General features: G+C 39.7%; 1 protein-coding gene across 1 annotated transcript in view; it reads left to right on the plus strand.

Moving 5' to 3' along the window:
* The window catches only part of THSD7B (thrombospondin type 1 domain containing 7B), a 1,062,005-nt gene that overhangs the window by 736,385 nt on the left and 306,819 nt on the right, over nt 1-18,801 (plus strand). The window lies entirely within an intron of this gene.

An 18,801-nucleotide genomic window follows, 5' to 3' on the forward strand; every position in this document is an offset into this window, starting at 1 on the left:
AACATAACAGCCCAGAAGTTGTGGCAGTGTCTGGAATGTAATAGCTTTGCCCTTAAATTCTTTGTCCTCCAGGCGTATTTTTAAAATGTTTCATTTAGAAAGAGGGAGGAGTGAGAGAGAAGGGAGAGGAGTCACCACAACACTGCTCTGCCATTTTTGGAGCCTCCCTCATGCTTCATATAGTGCTCTCACTTGGTGCCAGGACTCAAAGCCTGGGCCATGCAAGAATGCAAAATAACTTCTACTAATTTTTTTTAAAAAAATGACTGGATAATTTAGGATTTTACAAAGAATGTGGAGTGAGAAAATTATGTTTGACAAGTGCTAAAACCTCTCTCAAATTTGGACTTAATTCACAAATTCTCTCACTTGGTTGCCTAGTGGTATCTGCCACTTTAGCACTGGAGTGTTCCTTCTTGCCAGACCATGCTTTAGGGGCACAACCGGTTTATTGACTCCCCTTTGATTGCAGCCACCACCAAAGTCTTGTTCATGTTTGTGTGCACAGATGGAATAGAAATTTCCTAGGTCCCTCAGTGTGTAATAAGCAGAGGTAGTTTTTTTTCAGTTAGGTATATCTAATTCCTAGAGAAAAGGGATAAGAGAGAGGAATGGTTTATACCACTGTGATGCTACTTCTCATGTGTTGATGTGTTGTCTCAAAGCACAGATATTAAACAGCTGCTCTGCTGTTAGTCCTCTTGTTTGATTTGATTGTAGATTCCTGGAGAAACAGGGCTTCATGATATAAGATCTTAATGGTGTACATAAACATCTAAAGGGCATGCATAATTGAATGATCACTCTCATGATACGTAAATCACTATATATAAGGCTATATATATTTTTTGAATAGTGATTATATCTGATTCTGTGTTTACTCTGTAACTCTTGACCATATCCCAAAGATGTAGACATAATTCAGAAATATCAGATAAAGCCTCTGTTAGCCTGAAGGGCCTTTTGACCCATTTATCTGTGTTTACTCTGATGTTAGCTAAATATCCCCAGTGGAAGCTGTAGATAGAACTATAGTGAAAGCAAAGAATTTTGACATGTCTGGTAGAGATAAAAGGCATTATAATTTCTATCGTGAAATCAAGGCTTCTTCAGCATCATGAAGTTTATGATGTACTAGTGGGGGATACATTTTCATAAATTTAAAGTCTGGGGGATAAACATTATCAGAAATTTAAAGTCTGGTTCTTAAAATGTTGAATAGAACATCTTTAGAAACAGGGGGTACTTTACTAAAGTAGTGTAAAGTGAATAGCACATACAAAGTAATTTGATTTTGGAGTGTTCAGAGGAAGACAAAGCACCATGGTTTGAATGTGGATACAGAACAGAGCATTATGTGAAGTGTAATTGAAGAAGTAGGCATATTCTTATAGGACAAAACAACTATTTTGGATATAATTTATGAGAAGGGGGTAAAGAATGTGTAGACTCTTAATCACTAACTAGTGTATATAGATTGTCCTTTGAAGTAAAGAACACTATTAAAGAGACTATTATAGGAGTTAAGGTAAAACTTGATTTTAGTTAGACTATGGTGATAGTAAGAGAGAGAAGTTAGATGAAAATATAATCATAAATATATTTTAAATTATATTTTACTGCCAGTATTCTAGTACAAGTCATCTTTCTAAATATGTCATTTATCTCTAATTTTTCATTTTATTATCATTTTTATTAATTTAACTTTTGTATTCTCTTTATTTATTTATTAGATAGAGGCAGCCAGAAATGGAGATGGCAGAGGAAATGGAGGTGGGGAAAGAGACAAAGGGACGCCTGCAGCACTTCTTCAGTGCTCATAGAGCTTTCCCCACTGCAGATGGGGACTGAGAGCGCGGACCCTGGTCCATGGGCAGTGTAATGTGCACCACCACCCAGCCATTAATTTTTTAAATTAGAAGTAACTATTTAAGGTTAGAAAAGTAAATACCTTTAAGGATGCAGATGTTGATAACTGAGCCCATTTGCAGGAGAATAGGAAAAAAAAAATGTGAATTTATGGTTTGCACCAATGAAAACCACGGTTAGTCGTGATTTACCAGGTACTCATTTAGAATTTTTTAGAATATATTTAGAATTTTTTTGGTTAAACCTTTAAAGTAAATATTTAAAAGATTTTTTTTAAAATAGTAAGTGAAAGCAACACTACACGATATAGCTAAGAATGAAACAAAAACCCATCTATCAAGTGATAATGTTAAAAACATTTAAGATTGGGAGTCCGATGGTAGCACAGTGGGTTAAACGCAGGTGGCAAAAAGTGCAAGGACGGGCTTAAGGATCAGGTTCGAGCCCCCGGCTCCCTACCTTAAAAGTTTTTAACATTATCACTAACCCTAACCCTAACCCTAACCCTAACCCTAACACTAACCCTAACCCTAACCCTAACCCTAACCCTAACCCAACCCTAACCCTAACCCTAACCCTAACCCCAACCCCAACCCCAACCCCAACCCCAACCCCAACCCCAACCCCAACCCCAACCCCAACCCCAACCCTAACCCTAACCCTAACCCTAACCCTGGTTAGGGTTAGGGTTAGGGAAGAGAGAGGGGGAGAGAAAGATAGACACCTGCAGACCTGCTTCATCACTTTTGAAGCGACTCCCCTGCAGGTGGGGAGCCAGGGGCTCGAACCAGGATCCTTAAGCCTGTCCTTGCACTTTGCGTCATCTGTGCTTAACCCGCTGTGCTACCTCCCGACTCCCCAATTTTGAAATTTTGAAATTTTTATCATGCAAAAGGTTATAAGAGAGCTGAAAACTGAAGTAGCTGGTTAAGAACAAAACTACCGGGAGTTGGGCGGTGGCGCAGTGGGTTAAGCGCACATGGCGCAAAGTGCAGGGACCAGTGTAAGGATCCCAGTTCGAGTCCCCGGCTCCCCACCTGCAGGGGAGTTGCTTCACGGGCGGTGAAGCAGGTCTGCAGGTGTCTATCTTTCTCTCCCCCTCTCTCTTCCCCTCCTCTCTCCATTTCTCTCTGTCCTATCTAACAACAATGACATCAATAACAACAACAATAATAACTACAACAGTAAAACAATAAGGACAACAAAAGGGAATAAATAAATAAATATTTTAAAAAACTTTTAAGATTACTAATGATACTGGATAGATTTCACATCTGCAACTTAACTCACTTCTGCCACTTGAACTTCATTTTGAATGAATTGAAGCACAGGCCAGAGTTGAGTCTGGCTCTCTGAGTAAAAATGGTAAATTATTTGCCATTGTAAATCTTACATGCTCGTTTGCTTTCATCTGCAACTGAAAGACACAAATAGGACTCTCCCATGATAGGAGAGATTTCATAATGGTGATAATTACTCTGCATGCTGATGTGTTCTTATGGCTCCTGGTAGTATTTCGCAGCTCTGAGTAACACAATTCAGTAAATTCTGAATATCTAGTCAAGTGTATTCATGGATAATTTGAGCCACAGATAATCTCATCTAAGTCTGTTTGTTTTGGTAAATAACATTAATAGAAATAAAATTGGAATGCAAAAAAAAGAGATTTTTTTTTCTAACATCCTGTCAAAATTGACTGTTGTTGAATCCCATACTGTCTAATGTCAGCGTACAAGATGTATTCTCTTCCCCATGACAATGGGCCAACATTGACTAGGCTTACTTGGTTTAGACAACAAAACAGCTCATGCCCAAACTAAGAGGATTGAGGTGAAGTGCTTCTTATCTCTGGTATCAGTGCTTATTTTGTCAAAGATCAGGGCAGCAAAGCCTACTCACACATCAGAAAGCTGCTTCCCTTGCCCATCTTACATTCTTCACTTCACTGCAATCTCTGCTTACATCATATCTTTCTCTAACTCTCAGAATGTACTATCAACTGCATATCACCTCCTAATCTCCTAATCACCTTGGCAGTTTTAATTTTTCTTGTTTTTTTTTTTTTTTTTTTTTTTTACCGGAGTACTGCTCAGCTCTGGTGTATAGTGGTGCAGGGGATTCAACTTAGGACTTTGGAACCTCAAGCTCTCAGGCTTACCAATATTGTAAGGAAACAAAGTTAGCAAAACAATGTTTTCAATGACTTACTTTATCTTTTTATTTTATTATTCATTTTTCTTTTTTTATTTTTGCCTTCAGGATTATCGCTAGGGCTAGGTGCCTGCACTGTGAATTCACTGCTCCTGTAGCATTTTTTTTTATAGTTTTGGATGGGGCAGAGAGAAGCTGAGCGAGGAGGGGAAGACAGAGAAGGAGAGAGAAAGATAGACACCTGCAGACCTGCTTCACTGCCTATGAGACAATCCCTCCCGCCGGGATCCTTGTGCAGTCTTTGTGAGCCATACTATGTGTGCTTAACCCAATCTGCCACTGCCCGGTCCACAAGGACATACTTTATATTCTATATTGCCTTTATTGATTCATTTATCTGTGGACACTTAGATTATGCTATCTCCCCCTAGTTCTTATTTCTCTTTATAGAACTTAGTCACCATATATATACAAATATATCATTTATTATTTGTATATATTCAATTCCACCTGTTCCATAACAAGTAGCAAGATTTCATGTTGTGTGGCTGAATGATATTACAGTGTATATACTGCTTGTATAGTGCACTGTATAAATCCTTGCTTCAGATCATCCAAAGGTTCTTGGGAATTGCTACTTTAAGAGAAACTGTAAATAAAGAGACAGATTCTAGAAGAATGTAGTACTGGCAGAGAGCAACAAACTTTGATACCCAAGTTACCAGAGGTCCCAGGTTCAGTCCCCAGAGGCACCACTGTAAGGCAGACCTGAACAGTGAGCTGATCTAAAAACAAAAACAAAAAAATGCTCACTTGGATATGACTTCTGCTTTGCCTTGCATGTGACCCAGGTTGGAGCACAATGCCCACTGCATTTGGTGGAAGCTTTGGTGCTATGGTGTCTATTTGAAAATGTTAACCCAGAGAAGAGAAGCCCTGATAGTGACAAAAACAAACAAACTACTAATCTAATTTTTACCCTAGATGAACATTGTTGATATATGTAAGATTTAAGTTCTATAGCATATGTATGGTCAGAAAATATTAAGCAGTGCTTTGTATTTATAAATTAATTTCCCAACATACTTATCCCACTTGACGCTTGTGTGTAATCACAGCAGACTGTGGCTGTTCAGGGAGCAAAGCAGGAACTAGGCGCGAACATGATGCCCTTCCTTTGCAGGGGGCACTCACACATACACCCATTCACACTGCAGCAATTTGCACAGGCTCATTAACCTAACCCACAATTTTTTTTTCCTTTGGAGGGGGGACTATGCAATAGAACCCACACATGGGGCTAATGTACAAATTTCACAGTGTCCTTGGCTAGGTAAACATCGTTTTCTCATTAGTATGATAATGAAACAAGGTTAACAAAAAACTGTTTCCAAGACCTACTTTATATTCGTTACTGCCTTTATTGATTCACTTAGCCATGGACACTTGATTATTTCTCTATCTTCACTATGTTGCTGCTGGAGGTACATTTACTTCTTTCTATTTATTTATTTATTTTACCAGAGCACTGCTCAGCTGTGGCTTATGGTGGTGCAGGGGGTTGAACCTGGGACTTTGGAACCTCAGGCATGAGACTCTCTTTGCATAACCATTATGCTATCCTCCACTGCCAGGTACATTTATTTCTCAAATTGACTTTACGTTTTTTTCTGTGACAGCTGTGTCATAGGGTAGTTCTGTTTTTAAGCTTTTGTAATACCTGTATATGTTAGACAAGTTTATATTTCTTTTTTTTTCTTTTTTTTATTTCTTTATTGGGGAACTACTATTTTACATTCAACAGTAAATACAATAGTTGGTACATGGATAACATTCCCCAGTTTCCCATATAGCAATACAACCCCCACTAGGTCCTCTATCATCCTTCATGGACCTGTATTCTCCCCACCCACCCACCCCAGAGTCTTTTACTTTGGTGCGATTCTTCTTCTAGCGTTTGCCCTTCTTCCATAGCCAGTCAACAGTGTCAGGTTGAAAGCTGTCAGGAGCTGCTTGTTGCTGGCTTTGAAAGTGACTGGGATCCATGTGGATTCAGTCGGCTAGGAAGGATCGTCAGTTTCCCCAATGAATGGGTACTCACGGGATGCACCATGAGAAGGTCGATCCAATGCATCCCTTTCATGCGATATGCCAATTCCAGTTCAGGTTCTACTTGTGTTTTCTTTTCTGATCTTGTTTTTCAACTTCTACCTGAGAGTGAGATCATCCAATATTCATCCTTCTGTTTCTGACTTATTTCACTTAACATGAATTTTTCAAGGTCCATCCAAGATCGGCTGAAAACGGTAAAGTCACCATTTTTTACAGTTGAGTAGTATTTCATTGTGTATATATACCACAACTTGCTCAGCCACTCATCTGTTGTTGGACACCTGGGTTGCTTCCAGGTTTTGGCTATTACAAATTGTGCTGCCAAGAACATATGTGTACACAGATCTTTTTGGATGAATGTGTTGGGTTCCTTAGGATATATCCCCAGGAGGGGAATTGCAGGGTCATAGGGTAGGTCCATTTCTAGCCTTCTGAGAGTTCTCCGGACTGTTCTCCACAGAGGTTGGACCAATTGACATTCCCACCAGCAGTGTAGGAGGGTTCCTTTGACCCCACACCCTCTCCAACATTTGCTGCTGTTACCTTTTCTGATGTCTGACATTCTCACAGGAGTGAAGTGGTATCTCGTTGTTGTCTTGATTTGCATATCCCTGACAATCAGAGACGTGGAGCATTGTTTCATGTGTTTCTCGGCCTTTTGGATCTCTTCTGAATTTTTTTCTAAAGGCAATATAATAATTGCTCTAATTTTATTAAAGTTATTGTTATTATTTTTTAAATTTGCATTAATATTTTATAGAAACAGAAATTGAGAGGGGAGAGGGAGATTGAGAGAGCCATGGATGGATGGATGGATGGATGGATGGATGGATGAATATATAGACAGACACTTGCAGCACTACTTCACTGATTGTGAAGTTTTTGGCTGCAATTGAGGATTGGGGGCTTGAGCCTGGACTTTGCACACTGTAATGTGTTTATTCTGCCAGGTGTGCCACTGGTCAGCCCTTCTGTCTGTTTATTATTATTATTACTTTTGCCATTATCAGAATTTCATTTTTCCATGTTCTCTTTTTCTTTCTTTTTTTTTAATATTTATTTATTCCCTTTTGTTACCCCTGTTGTTTTATTGTTGTAGTTATTATTGATGTCATTGTTGTATAGGCCAGAGAGAAATGGAGAGAGGAGGGGAAGACAGAGAGGGGAAGAGAAAGACAGACACCTGCAGACCTGCTTCACTGTCTGTGAAGCGACTCCCCTGCGGGTGAGGAACCAGGGGCTCAAACCAGGATCCCTACGCGGGTCCTTGCATTTCGCGCCATGTGTGCTTAACCCATTACGCTACCATCCAGCCCGCCATGTTCTCTTTTTCAAATAGACAGACACAAAAAAACTGAAGAAAAGGGTAAGATACCATAGCATCAGAGCTTCCTCCTGTGTAGTGGAGGCTGGGCTTGAAAATCTGGTTGTGTTCTTGACAAGTCAGGTGCTCTGTCAAGGTGTGAGCTATCTTGCCAGCCAGCCACTACTATAAATTTTCAACTTTCAGTGTTAACCATTGGCCAGACCTGTTATTATAGGGCACAATGTCCTTTATGATTTTTACACTTTTCCATCCCTGTGAGCCTTTCCTCACCACACTGAATTTCATTTATGTGCGTTCTTATGTATCTCGATATGTAAGTCACTTTCCTAGGGCTTTGATTTCTGATATGACTCTGATTTTCACCCTTGCAACCTAATTTTCTGGATGACTTCTAGTTCTTCTTCTTCTAGCGTTTGCCCTTCTTCTGTAGCCAGTCAACAGCATCAGGTTGAGCCTGATGTAAAGTTTCGAGACCTCCTTTGAATCTTGAGAGGTGGCAGTCATTGACTATGTGGGTCATAGTCTGTCTGTAGCCACAGGGGCAATTCGGGTCGTCTCTGGCTCCCCAGCGATGGAACATAGCGGTGCACCGGCCATGGCCTGTTCGATAGCGATTGAGGAGGGCCCAATCATAACGTGCTAGGTCAAAGCCGGGTTGACGCTTGCAGGGGTCTGTGATGAGGTGTTTGTTCTTTACCTCAGCTGACTGCCAACTCTGTTTCCAAGAGTCTGGAACAGAGAAGTTCAGTGTAGGCATAGGGGACCAGATTGGGTGACGAGACGTCAAGCGTTGGACAGGGTGGGTGAAGATATCCGCGTATATTGGCAGGTCCGGTCGAGCGTAGACGTGGGAAATGAACTTAGATGATGCCGCATCCCGACGAATATCTGGTGGGGCGATGTTGCTAAGAACTGGCAGCCATGGAACCGGGGTGGAACGGATGGTTCCAGAAATTATCCTCATGGAGGAATATAATTTGGAATCGACCAAGTGGACATGGGGGCTACGGAACCATCCTGGGGCACAGTATTCTGCAGTGGAATAGCATAATGCCAGAGATGATGATCGTAGTGTGGAAGCGCTCGCGCCCCATGAGGAGCTGGCCAGTCTAGCAATGATGTGATTCCTCGCGCCCACCTTTGCTGCAGTTTTTATGAGATGTTCGTGAAATGACAGGGTGCTATCGAGAGTAACGCCAAGATAGACTGGCTGGGCTTCATGCCGGATTCTCGTACTGCCAAGCTGCACATTAAGCTCACGCGAGGCCGAGGCATGGTGTAGATGGAAAACAGATGATACCGTTTTTGCAACCTATTTAGAAGTGTCACAGACTCTGGGGACTCTGGGTAACCACTGGAAGTTCATGGGCCCTTCTGTAAACCTTAGCACTTATTAAGAGCTGTGATGATCTATTTTATTTCTCTCAGCAATATACGGCTCTGGTTCTGGAACCAGTCATATCTCACCCACTTTGCTGCTGGTCTGTCCTGCCGCAGAGGGACATGTGCTCCTAGAAAGAGGGAGCCTGTCTGCTTCATGACTGTCATAACCAACCAATGTTAGTATCAGTACATTACCATACTCTGTAATTAGTAACACATAGAGAATGACTCTATATGCTTGTATGAATAGTTGTAATGGATATATATGTATTAATTTCTTAGGCCAATCAGAATCAGTGGCTTCAAGAAGCACATATTTTGTCTCAGTTTAAAATGTCATAGGTCCAAAATCAATTTAACTGTATTAAAATCAAAGTATAATTCACAGGGTCTGAAAGCATCTGTTTTTCTGGCCTTTCTCAGTTTTTAGAACTATGCTCCTAACTCAGGGTCTCCTAAATCTTCAAACTCTGTGCAGTTAATGGAAGATAATTTTTCTTTTTCAACATTCTTAATTACAACTGCAAAGAATTATTTAACTTAAATCAACTTTCACAGCTTCTAGGGATAAGAACCTGGGTCTTAGGGGACTAAGTGGTGGTGCACATGGCAGAAAGCACACACTATTTATAGTATAAGACCAAGGTTCAAGTCCCTGGCTCCCACATATAGGGAGACACTTCATGGGAGTTGGATAAGTGCCTCATATATCACTTCCTTTTTCCTTTTCTGTCTCTCACTCTGTGAAAATAAAAGGGAAAAAGATATATAATATATATACACACACATACTGGTGGGGCTATGTAGACACCAAACTCCAGCAGCAACCTTGATGGCAAAGAAAAGAGGAACATGGATAGCTTAGGGTTATTGTTATACTGCCTACCAAAATACGTTAAGTTTGATAAGTTTTTTTCTTTTTCTTTTTGCTGCTGGAATTATCACTAGGGCTCAGTGTTTGCACAACCCCACACTTTTTGGTGTCCATTTTTGCCTTTCTTCTCTCTAAGTAGAAGTTGAGAGACAGAGATAAAGAGGGAAGAAGGAGAGACATCATAGCACCATCCTACCACTTTTGAAATTTTCCCCAACAAATGTTCCCATGTGGTGGTCTAAGGCTCATACCAGGTCCCTTGCATATGGTGATGTGTGTCCTCTACTGGGTGATCCAGCTGCTTCCAAGGCTATTTTAATGTATAAATATCAAAGAGAGTTGTGAATTTCTCAAGTGCTAGAAATATTCACAAAGTACTTTATCTCCATATGTAAATATTTACATAGCAGAATTTGTTATAGGGAGACTATTATAATCTAGAAATTATTAGACAAAATATTTTTGACTGGAATACTATAATATAGAAAGACTTTTGTTTCCTAGAATAAAAATGTGTGGAAACACTTTTTTAATCTCTCAAAATTACATATTAGCCTTACTTTCTTAAACTTTGTCTTCTTTTTAAAAAAAGGCATTGGATAGAGACAGAGAAATTGAAAGGGAAGGGGCAGATAAAGAGGGAAAGAGACAGAGAGATACCTGCGGTACTGTGTGATGGCTCACAAAGTTTACCCCTGCAGGTGAGAACTAGGTGCTTTGTAATGTGTGCTCAACAAAGGTATCACCACCTAATCCCTATATTTTGTCTTCTAAGATTGACTTTTTGTGACTATTTAATAATTACTAGAGTCAATGCCTTACTGATCACACTTAAAGAGAAATCTGCTACTAAAAAGTCTGAGGAGCTCATGTAGTTTAAGTACTTATCTAATGATGCAAGCCCATGAGAACAGTGAACCATAGTGTTCTTTTATTTTTACAAACACCAATGGAGCATATATCTTCTCTTTTTCTCTATTTCTTTCTTCCTTTTTTCCCCTGAGGTCCATCTCTAGTCACAGCAGATAAATAATAATGAATAATACTCAAGATATTCAGTCTATTCTTGGAGACCTCCTGATTTATTGATATCTATTACTTGATGTTGGAAAACCCTAAATTATAATGCTTGTTACATACTGACACAAACTTATTTTATGCTATACTAATTTTTCAGCTACTAAAGTGCTATATATAGAACAAAAGAAATTCTTGGCCACCTAATATCACTCATGTTCCCCTCTGGCTACAATTCCTATTGTCTGAAGGGCATCTGTTGGACACAGCAATTGGACCAATAGGCCAGAAAAAAAATCCTAAAGTACATACTGTACAATATTTCTGGCCCTCACCACAGACTATGGAACACATGATCTGCATGTAATGTGTACCTACTATGTAGCCAAAGGTCTATGTGAGTATGCTCTGGTGGTCTAGTGTTATCTGTCATAAATTGCGTACCCCTGAAAAAATGATTTTGATGTTCCTTGTTCCATGCTCAGATGTAATACAGACTTTTAAAAATTTCTTTATTGAGTAATAAATGGTTTACAGTCAACAGTAAAATACAATAGTGTGTACATGCATAACATTTCTATATAACAATACAGCCCCCACACAGTCCTCTTTTGCCATCATGTTTCAGGAACTGAACCACTGTACCCCCACTCACCTCAGAGTCTTCTACTGTGGTGCAATACTCCAGTCCAAGTTGTGTTTAGAGTTTTCCCTTCTGATTTTATTTTTCTGAAATCTTCAAGCACTATACAAGATGGGGTAAAGAAGGCAATTTTACCATCAACCTGAGACTTTGCAGCTTCAGGAATAAGAGTCTCTTTGCACAACCATTATGCCATCTACCACTGTTCACATTTCTCAGTTTTCCACATAACAATTCAACCCCCTTTTAGGTCCTCCTCTGTTGTCATGTTCCAAAACCTGAACCCCCCACCCCACCCCAGAGTCCTACACTTTGTTGTAATATACCAGATCCAGTCCAAATTCTGTTTAGTGTTTATTGTTCAACTATTGTGTTTTTTAAAAATAATTAGATTCATTTCATTGAAGGTGCCTTTAAAATTTAGATAGAAAAGAATTCTGCCAATATTTTCCTCTAAGTATCTGATAATTTGTGGTCTAACATCCAAGGGGTATTGAAATCCCCTACTATTACTGTGTTGCTGTTAATATATTGCTGTAGCTCTTTCAGTTGATGTTTGATGTATTTAGATGGCCTTGGGTGTATAGATGTTAATAATCATTAAGTTCTCTTGATTGACTGATCCTGGGAACATTAAGTAATGTCAATCCCTATCTTTTAATTTTTTTTTTAATTTTAAGGTCTATCAGGTAAGATTGAGAATAGCTGTTCCTGCCATTTTTTGGTGTTCATTGGATTTTATGCTAGCTTTCCAACCTTTCACTTTGAGTCTATGTTTGTCTTGTTGAGTTAGATGGCTTTCCTGCAGACAACATATGGTTGGATTATGTTTTATGATCCATCTTCCTACTCTGTGCCTTTTAATAGGTGAATTCGGGCCATTGATATTATAGAATGAAGATATTTTAATGCCATTATTCTAAAATTTTAGTGTTCTGATATATGGCATACTTATGATGATGTGATTATTTATAAAAGACCTTTCACAACTTCTTGCAGGACAGGCTTAGTGATAGTTGATTCCATCAATTGTTGCTTGTCTGAGAAAGTTTTCATGTCTTCATCTGGTTTGAATGACAGTCTAGCAGGATACGGTAGTCTTGGTTGAAAGCCTTTCTCATTGAGCACTCAATAGATATCTTGCCATCTCCTTCTAGCCTGTAGTGTTTGTGTGGAGAAGTCTGCTGCTAATCTTATGGGTATTCCTCTGTGGGTGACTCTTAGTTTTTCTCTTGCAGTATTCAAGATTATTTCCCTATCATTATTCCTTTTCATTCTAAATATGATGTGTTTTGGTATCTTTAAGTCTGGGTTAATTATGTTTGGGACCCACTGAGCTTCTTGAACTTTTATGTCTTTTATGTTGTCTAGACTAGTGAAGCTCTCAGCTATTATGTCCTGTAAAATGCTTTCTTCCTCTCCCTCTCTTCCTTTGGCAAGTCAATAATGCAGATATTACTTCTTTTGAAGTCATCCTATATGCCTTTGTTGTTCTCAGTATCTCTTAATATCTTTTTTACTTTTTACTTCTTTTCTTACTTTTCTCCAATTCATCCTAAATTTTGCTAGTTCTGTTTTCTGTTACACTTATTCTATTCTCTCCTCTGTTGTTTTCTGTAGCTTAGCTATTTTGGTACCCTGTTCTGATACTGTATTAGCTTCTTTAACTAGTTGTGCACTTAGCTCTACTGTTTCAGCTTTCAGCTCTGTAATCACCTTGAGGTAGTTAGTGTTTTCTTACGTAATCTCATTTGCTATTTCACAATTTTTGATATTACTGTCAAACTCATTCCTCACTCCTGTGACTAATGCCACAGTAAGTGTTTGGATATTTTCCTCCTTCTTATGTGCTTCTACCTTTCAGAGGGGGTATCTTGGTTTTTGTCCTGGTTCATTTCTCCAATGTTTCTTCTTGGTTTTATGAGGTCCCTCTCTCAGTACTATTCAGTCCACTAATCACACTTGCCTGGATTGACTTGTGTTTAAGTATGGTATTTAAGTTCACAGTTATGCAAATTAACAGTTGTTTCAAATGTCTCAATCCTTGAGGTGAAGGTGTTAAACCCTCTTTTCTTTATCTTTGCTGTAGGCTATGGGAGACTGCAGGTTTTTTAACTATAAGTCGATTTTTTACCTTACTTACTCACTCCTAATCTAGAGTTTAAAAAAAAAGGGTAGGGGAGAGATTGCACAGTGGTAATGCAAAGAGACTCCCACTTCCTAAGGGTTCAAAACTCCAGCCCCAACTCAGCTTCTCTGACAGAGGTCAAGAAGGGCTACAATCCTTGGCCCTGTGAATTTCTAAAAAAATCCTGTTTGTGGGTTCTGAGGCAATTATTCAGTGTGTCTCCAAACTCCTTATGAGAACAGTGTGGAAAGACTGCCCCTATACAGGCTCACTTCCAGGCCACTGGGAGTGTATGTCTTCTCCTGAGTTGCATGATACTACTACCAGCCTAGAGTAGTAAGGTAAGCACAGCAGCTGGGTTCACACATATCCCAGGATTAAAATGTAACTAACATTTATGAACCAGTGTAAAACTGGTCTGGAGTGGACACACAAGTACGTTTACTGAGTATATCCCTGAGCAGACATCCTTAACAATATTGATTAGCAAAAGTCTGCATCGGGGACTGCTGGACGTAGGGCTACAGAGTAGCAGCAGCTGCATCTCTCTCCTCTCCTGGTCAACTAAGAATAACAAACAAGATCACCTGAGAACACAACAAGACAAGACTCAGAATACTTTGGGAACCCACCAAGGCACAGCTGAGCGCAAACACATGTAGCATGTGGATAGAGAGGAGCCTAAGGAGACATTCCTGGGGAAGAAAGCCCACACGTTTTCTGGAGCGACTGCTAACAGTCCCTCAGTTTGTCCATTGAGGCACCACCTCTGGTCTGAGTTTTATTAACAAATAAACTGCTGACAGGAGGAGAGGATTCCCTAAGGCTCACCAAATGCAACTGTGAGTTTCCATTGCTACTGTCCCTGGAGGCTGGAGCAGCAGCGGGAAGGCCTTGTGCTGACATGGGGGGCACCATTTGCCAGGCTGGGCTAGCTTCATGGGCGGTAGAGAGACGACCAGGGACTCATGGCTGAGTGGTACGCAGTTCAGTCTTTATTCATGTGGAATGCAGTGCAATCTAAGCTATCTCTAATCACAATCCTGTCCTTATATGTCCTGAGGCGGAAGTGTCAGGTCTGAAGAGGATGTATGTAGGATAGGGGGTGGGGAGAAGGAAAAAGCATGCAAAACAATGAGGATTAAACCAATGCCCTGGAGGCAGGGTGATGCTTAGTTAACAGTGGTTATGTAAATAGAATACAGTGTTAAGCAGGGGGGATTAAACCAATGAAACAGAAGGGGTCTTAGAAGCAGAATTTAGAAGCAGACCAACAGATTATATTATATTTAACTATATTTATTTACTGGATATAGACAGCCAGAAATCTAGAGGGAAGGGGGAGATAGCGAGGGAGAGGGACAGAGATATCTCAACACTGCTTCACCACTTGTGAAGCTTCTCCCCTGCAGGTGGGGACCAGGGACTTGAACCTGGGTTCTTGCACATTGCAATATGTGTGCTCAAACAGGTGTGTCACCACCCAGACCCAATGTATAGGGCTTGTTCTGTCTCCTTAGGATATGTTTGAGTACATTTTACCCTCAACTGAATCATCTTATTACCCTACCATAGGGACTTAGGCTTCCAACCCTACTTAGGACACCTTTCTTCTGAGTCCCAAAATGTGCCGCAAGAAACCTTAGTCTATTGACTTTAGTCTATATTAACTTTAGTCTATATTAACCTTAGTCTATATTAACTTTTGTTTTGTTTCTTAGTTTACCTTAGTTAAGCCTTAGTTTAAAGGATAATGACTACTGACACAGAATTCCTACCCTCACTGGAGCTTCTCAGTTTTGAAGCAGCCTCCTTGCAGAGCTCAGACCATGTGTTGTCTCCACTATTGCTTTTAATTACTGGGCTGAAAGCTCTATGAAAGAAAGGCTTATCTTACGTTATATAACTAGAGTAGCCTAGTGCAGGGCACATAAATCTGTGGTAAGTATACTATGCTATATTGACTAAATTAACCTTAAATGGGGGCTAATAGTTTTGCAGTGGGGGAAGACTTATAAAAAGATACATTCTGTTTTACCTAAAAGCCTATTTTGTGATGTTATAAAATTCATTAACAAAACAGTGGAAAAATATTTTTGGAGGAAACTGAATTTAATTAGAACTCAAAAGATGAGTGAGAGTTTCCCTTATGAAAGAAAAAGTCTCCAGACTGAGAAAAGAGTGTAAGTAAAAGAATGGAGTCTTACAAGGACAGAAGGGCCTTGAGTAACAGTGGGAAGACTTCCAATATGGCTGCAGCATATTGTACAGGAAATGTGTGGCTGAAAGTGACATTGGGACAACATGTTCCCTTTATCATCATTAAAGTGTTTATGGTGAAATTTAAAATGTGTTATAGGGGGAAAAAAGTATAATAGTGAAGTGCTAGAAAATTGCATATAAATCATAATGCAAAATGGTTTGAAATGTAGGCTTGAAAACAAATGATGTAATTCTAGAGGGATATTACAAATATACTTTATATGTACTTTTGTGTTGAAAAGTGTTTTTTTTTTTCTTCATCTTAAGGGCTTTACCACTCTGAGTAGACCTTTTCAGATAACAATAGAAATAGTGTTTCCTGAAACCTTACCTCTCCAGAACCTACCCCACTAGAGAAAAATAGAAACAGGCTGGGGGTATGGGTCAACTTGCCAATGCCCATGTACAGCAGAGGAGCAATTACAGAAACCAGAACTCCCTCCTTCTGCACCCCAATAAGAATTTTGGTCCATACTTCCAGAGGGATAAAGAGTAGGGAAGTTTCCAGTGGAAGGGATGGGACACAGTGCACTGGTGGTGGGAACTGTATGGAATTATATCCCTGTAATCTTAAAATCTGGTAAATCAATATTAAACCACTAATAAAAAATAAAACAGAGAGAAAAAGATCGAAAACTACCATAGCAATGAAGATTCCTCCAGTGTATTGGGGACCTAGTTTGAACATGGATTTTGCATGTGGCCAAACAGACTTACTATCCTGGTGGGCTGTCTTCTTGGTCCTAGATTAAGTTTTTATTGAACAAAATTAAATTGAAAACAATGATGGGAAGAACTATATTTAGACTTACAAAAAAAAGAAAAAGAAAGAAACCAGAAGGGTTTGCATATACACATATCAAGGTGTGATGTTGGTATGTTTCATATTGGTTTGCTCCTCTTCCCCCCAACCTCTGAGGGAATTGGTTTGGCCCTTGCTAGTTTCTTGCCCCACTTTCTCCCCGCCCCCTATGCTAAGGACATCCAGAGTCCCAGCAGCAGCCACGGAGGAAGAATGATAGGGAAGCACATGGTGTGGTGATTTGCCTGTTCATGAATAAAGATTAAACTGTAGCTTCTCAGCCCAGCTGTGTGTCCTCGAGTCTCTGTCTCTGTCTACCGCCGTGACGCTAGCCCGGCCTGCTGGAGCTCCTAACTTTAACAACAGTGTGAATCTAATAAAAAATTGTATTTTTTCTTTTTTTATAAAATTTACTTATAAGTATTTACCTGCTCATTGGGACCTCACAACTCTATGATTCCACTGCAGCAGTATGACTTATTTTTCTTTTAGCTTTGGAGAAAGAGATATAGAGAGAAGAAAAATAACACAGCACTGCTCTACTGTTCATGTGCCTTCCCCCTGGTACCATGCATGGCTCTTCCATGTGGTGCCCAGGACTTGAACTCTGGTCCTTGTATATAGTAACAGGTACACTCTATTAGGTGTGCTAACTACCTCCTGGCCCCTATTTATAAATTTTATATGATTTTCCTGTCCATTTGTTCTCCCTCTTCCAAGTTTGTCTTAAAAGCCTGTAATTCATGTCAGCTACAAAATATTCTTCCTTTCCTAAGTACTGATTTGCCAGTCTATTATACTTCAATCTAAAAAACCTTAGCATTATCTTCAGTTACATATTGCAAATAAATTACTGTTTCCTTTCTCATTTAAAAAATTAATTTAAAGCAAGAGAGAGAGAGAGAGACAGGGAGAGGAAGAGGAGAGGAAGAGGAGAGAACTCTGGTTGGTATATATGGAAGCCAAGGATTGAACTCAGGACCTTCTGCTTTTAAAAAGCCCAAAGCTATAGCCACCTCCTGTACCTCTCTTCTCCATGTTCTTAAAGGTTATTGCTAGGGGGTATCTATAGTTATTTCCGTTTTTATATCTAAAACTACTAGGTTGTCAGAAACATCATGACTCATTTTCCATAGAAAAACAGAAAATTAAACCATAAATTTTCCAACAATCCAATATTAAGCCCCAGTAACTACATTTCAGAGTTCTCTTCAGTTATCCTCTACCCCCCAATATAATTCAATGTGAGCAGTTAATTAATGTGATATCTATTTTTATTATCTTTATTTATTTGATAGAGATAGCCAAAAATTGAGAGAAAAGGGGAGATAGAGAGGGAGAAAGGCAGAGAGACACCTGCAGGCCTGCTTCACCACTTGTAAAGCTTCCCTCCCTGCAGGTGAGGACCGGGGTCTTGAACCTGGATCCTTGAGCACTGTAACATGCTCTCAACCAGGGTGTGCCACCACCTGGCCCCTCTGTGAGATCTATTTTGACAGACATTTCTTTGTATTGGAGCCATGACTGGGGAAAGCGAGGGGCAAGATACTAACTTTCTGAATGTAAACTATATGTTAGTCACTCTCTCTGATGAGGGCTTTACTAAAGTTATTTCAGAGCTTCTGTTCTATACCCCATATAAAATCTCAGTGCCTATCTTGACATGGTGTCACACTGGGAGAAATTAAAATCCTCTAACTTTTTCCAGATTTTCAGTCTGCTGTACTTTTCAATTGACCTTTTCCCATTACTCCCCCCACTCAATGTCTGTTGCTATTTTGAGCAAGGGGAAGAACAGTGAGTGGTCTTGAAGACCATTATAATAGATTTCTGTATCCTTATGTTTTATGTCTCAAGTTGAACAAAGGCATTTTATCATGGATATCCTCTAGAATTTTCTCTGTGGCGTACCAAATCAAATTGATAGGCTTTTTTTTTTTATTTCAAAGAATTAGGACAGATGAAGGGATTTCAGGTATTAGAGCTCATTGCTAGGTACATGGGAAGGAAGCTAAGGAATAAAAGAATAGATCTCAGAAAGAAATGCACCCTGGCTTTGAGTTCTGCCCTCTGCTTTTTGCTTTCCATGGCGTGATGGTGTCATGTTGATGACTTGTGTCAGTTGGTCTCAGGAACCTTTCTTTTTAAAAAAGTTAACACTGTTCAACTTTGATTTAAGGTGTGACTGATGATTCAGTCTGGAACTTCAGAGTCTCAAAACATGTTTACACCT

Source organism: Erinaceus europaeus, chromosome 18 (assembly GCF_950295315.1).
Source record: "Erinaceus europaeus chromosome 18, mEriEur2.1, whole genome shotgun sequence".
In the NCBI taxonomy this organism is placed as follows: domain Eukaryota; kingdom Metazoa; phylum Chordata; class Mammalia; order Eulipotyphla; family Erinaceidae; genus Erinaceus; species Erinaceus europaeus.